This window comes from Schistocerca serialis, unplaced genomic scaffold, assembly GCF_023864345.2.
Source record: "Schistocerca serialis cubense isolate TAMUIC-IGC-003099 unplaced genomic scaffold, iqSchSeri2.2 HiC_scaffold_1180, whole genome shotgun sequence".
Lineage (NCBI taxonomy): Eukaryota > Metazoa > Arthropoda > Insecta > Orthoptera > Acrididae > Schistocerca > Schistocerca serialis.
Window position 1 is genome coordinate 140,001 of NW_026047382.1, and position 5,000 is coordinate 145,000.

Genomic DNA, 5,000 nt, shown 5'->3' on the forward strand with positions numbered 1-5,000 from the left:
CAACAACTTTAATATACGCTATTGGAGCTGGAATTACCGCGGCTGCTGGCACCAGACTTGCCCTCCAATAGATACTCGTTAAAGGATTTAAAGTGTACTCATTCCGATTACGGGGCCTCGGATGAGTCCCGTATCGTTATTTTTCGTCACTACCTCCCCGTGCCGGGAGTGGGTAATTTGCGCGCCTGCTGCCTTCCTTGGATGTGGTAGCCGTTTCTCAGGCTCCCTCTCCGGAATCGAACCCTGATTCCCCGTTACCCGTTACAACCATGGTAGGCGCAGAACCTACCATCGACAGTTGATAAGGCAGACATTTGAAAGATGCGTCGCCGGTACGAGGACCGTGCGATCAGCCCAAAGTTATTCAGAGTCACCAAGGCAAACGGACCGGACGAGCCGACCGATTGGTTTTGATCTAATAAAAGCGTCCCTTCCATCTCTGGTCGGGACTCTGTTTGCATGTATTAGCTCTAGAATTACCACAGTTATCCAAGTAACGTGGGTACGATCTAAGGAACCATAACTGATTTAATGAGCCATTCGCGGTTTCACCTTAATGCGGCTTGTACTGAGACATGCATGGCTTAATCTTTGAGACAAGCATATGACTACTGGCAGGATCAACCAGGGAGCTGCGTCAACTAGAGCTGAGCAGCCGGCCGCCCGGGAGTGTGTCCCGGGGGCCCGCGCGAACACGCAAGCGTCCGCTCAATTATTCTGCAAACAGGAGGAGGCTGAGCTCCCCTGCACAACACACCTCGAAACCCTCTCAGGTCCCGGCGGCGCGCAGCGCCGTCCTAACTACTTGGTCGGGTTCGAGAGAGGCGCAATCGCCCGGAGTTAGGCGAGTAGACGCTTTAGGTGCGACCACCCGTGCTCCCAACTGAGCTTGCCGCTGCCGACAGAGGCCCGGGAGCGTGCTGTCGTGGCATTGCCGGCGGGAGACAACACGCGCCACCTACGGTGACCGGCAGCTCCAACGCCAGCGCCACAGAAGGACAAAAGCCCCACTTGGGTGCCGAAGCGAACTCTCCCAGCACAGCGCACGCGCCAACACGTCCGCACAGCTGCGATACAAACCACCTGCGAGAACCGCTGGGGCGACCGAGCAGCAGACGGCGTCGCGGCGCCGAGCGCCGGGCGGCGGCGCATCCTCAGCGCACACAGTCCTCAATCGGACCAGCACACTGCAGATGGCCACCGCGCTTCGCACCGGGCCCGCGAGGACCTGCTTTGGCCGCAAGGCGCCGCGAGCAGGGGGCGCCGGCGCGCAGCTGCGCCGCCTGCCGCGTCCGTCGGCCGGCGCGCCTGCCACTGGCCGCCCCCACCAGCCGGCTGTAGCGCGTGCGCCCACGCACCGCGCTGCCAGCACGCCGGGCGGCCCCCCCTCACCGGCCGGGGACGGTCCCACCCAGCCACCGCCGCGTATCGCCTCACACCCAGATCCCCTTTCACGTTCGTGGGCATGGTGGGTCCCCTTTCACGTTCGTGGGCATGGTGGGTATCCCTGAAACAACCGGTTAATAGCTCGACCGATCGTCGCCAACACTGATTCACCTCTAGCGAGAACAACCGCACCACAACGGGTTACCTGTTGTTCATTTGCGTAACGTCACCAGCAAACGTAGACGTCCATCGCCATTTGCAACGAGTATTGCATGCCTGTGTCAGGTGTCACAACACACTACGTCTGCCCACATAGACGCAACAACATGTGCACGCCTCGAGAACACGTGGAAGGTAGCCCCCGTACGTATGCGGTGTCCATTGCGCGAACGACTGTCAGCCGGCCTCTGCAGGATGTCGCAGATGTGGAACGCGGTGCAACATGCTATCACGGTGTGTGAGAAGAGACGACTACGTCCGAATACACGCTCCACTACATCAACAGACTGCTCATGCTGATCGCCATCCAGGGCGTCCGTTCCTCCCACACGTCTGAATGGCGTACCACACTGCAATCCAGCTCTTATAGGGAGACGACACGTAGCTGCGTGCACAATATTTGGACTGTATGGTCTGCCGTTGCTAGGCGCAGTCGTCGTACGGTCACACATGTGCCACGATGTATCATTCAGTACATACGGACCAATGTGCAGTACAGTTTGTGGGTTTTGCGTACATCGGCGGACAGGTGACAGGCCGTACCACAACGTAGGCTGAGTACGTCGGCATGCGAAGGGCATTGAACATGCAAACTTCTCAACGACCAGCTTGCGAAGGCAGGGGGGAAGGGGGGGGGGCATGTACGTCCTGCTGCTATCCACATTACAGTGTATAGCAGGAGCATGTGGAAAGTCAGCAACACCTGCAAGGTGTTTAACATGACGCGATACACAGGGGACCGGGCAGTGCGAATAGCGAACTATATTGCGAGGGTTGCGGTTAGGCAACACTACACTAATTTAACGAGTTGCATAACAATTACAGAGCAGGTTCAGCGACAACGTGCGTCAGGTTAAGGCGCAATATAGGTTAGGTTAAGGCACAACATGGGTTACGTTAAAGCACAAATTAGGTTACGTTAAAGCACAAATTAGGTTACGTTAAAGCACAAATTAGGTTACGTTAAAGCACAAATTAGGTTACGTTAAAGCACAAATTAGGTTACGTTAAAGCACAAATTAGGTTACGTTAAAGCACAAATTAGGTTACGTTAAAGCACAAATTAGGTTACGTTAAAGCACAAATTAGGTTACGTTAAAGCACAAATTAGGTTACGTTAAAGCACAAATTAGGTTACGTTAAAGCACAAATTAGGTTACGTTAAAGCACAAATTAGGTTACGTTAAAGCACAAATTGGGTTACGTTAAGGCACAACATGGGTTACGTTAAGGCACAACATGGGTTACGTTAAGGCACAACATGGGTTACGTTAAGGCACAACATGGGTTACGTTAAGGCACAACATGGGTTACGTTAAGGCACAACATGGGTTACGTTAAGGCACAACATGGGTTACGTTAAGGCACAACATGGGTTACGTTAAGGCACAACATGGGTTACGTTAAGGCACAACATGGGTTACGTTAAGGCACAACATGGGTTACGTTGAGGCACAACATGTGTTACGTTGAGGCACAACATGGGTTACGTTGAGGCACAACATGGGTTACGTTGAGGCACAACATGGGTTACGTTAAGGCACAACATGGGTTACGTTAAGGCACAACATGGGTTACGTTGAGGCACAACATGGGTTACGTTGAGGCACAACATGGGTTACGTTGAGGCACAACATGGGTTACGTTGAGGCACAACATGGGTTACGTTGAGGCACAACATGGGTTACGTTGAGGCACAACATGGGTTACGTTGAGGCACAACATGGGTTACGTTGAGGCACAACATGGGTTACGTTGAGGCACAACATGGGTTACGTTGAGGCACAACATGGGTTACGTTGAGGCACAACATGGGTTACGTTGAGGCACAACATGGGTTACGTTGAGGCACAACATGGGTTACGTTGAGGCACAACATGGGTTACGTTGAGGCACAAATTAGGTTACGTTGAGGCACAAATTAGGTTACGTTGAGGCACAAATTAGGTTACGTTGAGGCACAAATTAGGTTAGGTTAAGGTACAATATGGGTTAGGTTAAGGTACAATATGGGTTAGGTTAAGGTACAATATGGGTTAGGTTAAGGTACAATATGGGTTAGGTTAAGGTACAATATGGGTTAGGTTAAGGCACAACATGGGTTAGGTTAAGGCACAACATGGGTTAGGTTAAGGCACAACATGGGTTAGGTTAAGGCACAACATGGGTTAGGTTAAGGCACAACATGGGTTAGGTTAAGGCACAACATGGGTTAGGTTAAGGCACAACATGGGTTAGGTTAAGGCACAACATGGGTTAGGTTAAGGCACAACATGGGTTAGGTTAAGGCACAACATAGGTTAGGTTAAGGCACAACATAGGTTAGGTTAAGGCACAACATAGGTTAGGTTAAGGCACAACATAGGTTAGGTTAAGGCACAACATAGGTTAGGTTAAGGCACAACATAGGTTAGGTTAGGGCACAACATAGGTTAGGTTAAGGCACAACATAGGTTAGGTTAAGGCACAACGTAGGTTAGGTTAAGGCACAACATAGGTTAGGTTAAGGCACAACATATGTTAGGTTAAGGCACAACATAGGTTAGGTTAAGGCACAACATAGGTTAGGTTAAGGCACAACATAGGTTAGGTTAAGGCACAACATAGGTTAGGTTAAGGCACAACATAGGTTAGGTTAAGGCACAACATAGGTTAGGTTAAGGCACAACATAGGTTAGGTTAAGGCACAACATAGGTTAGGTTAAGGCACAACGTAGGTTAGGTTAAGGTACAACGTAGGTTAGGTTAAGGTACAACGTAGGTTAGGTTAAGGTACAACGTAGGTTAGGTTAAGGTACAACGTAGGTTAAGGTACAACGTAGGTTAGGTTAAGGCGCAATGTAGGTTAGGTTAAGGTACGATATAGCTGAGGTTAAGGTACAATATCGCTTAGGTTAAGGTACACATTGTTGTAGGGAACGGTGTATTTGGGGGGGGGGGGGGGGGCGGCAGGTTCGTTGATAGTGATTATCGTAAGTGCATGCCTGCGGGATCATCCGATTTGTCACGTCAGGATGCACTTGTGGCTCATGACAGGCGGCGCTCCGATTCCAAGGTTATGGCAGATGTGTGTCTTTCATTCCTGCCATTGTTTGTGTACTGTGACAGGAGGCAGTATTGTGATGTTGGGTGCACCCCTGTGTAGGACATGTGTGGGTGTTCGTGGCTTAACTGAGCAATGGCGGATGTCGGAAGGGTGGGATATTCTGTTTTGTGGGTGGACCTCCCGGTCTGGTTATGATAGTGTGGATTGTGTAATGTGGCGGAGAGGATGCACCGGATGTTCTTCCATGCTGGTGGTTAGATATTGTGTGTGTGCCTGTTAGAGGCAGAGAGTAGTGTGTGATAGTGTCTGGCTGACGTGTGGTTCTCATTGTGTGCAGAGTCTTTCAGCA

The 5,000-nt window shown here is 51.1% G+C and overlaps 1 non-coding gene across 1 annotated transcript in view; it reads right to left on the minus strand.

Moving 5' to 3' along the window:
- LOC126434066 (small subunit ribosomal RNA) overlaps positions 1–631 on the minus strand; it is a 1,909-nt gene extending 1,278 nt beyond the window's left edge. The window contains exon 1 of the ribosomal RNA XR_007578953.1: positions 1–631. This exon is cut by the window's left edge and continues 1,278 nt beyond it. This is a non-coding gene — a ribosomal RNA (small subunit ribosomal RNA).
- Between the last annotated feature and the right edge of the window lie 4,369 nt (positions 632–5,000).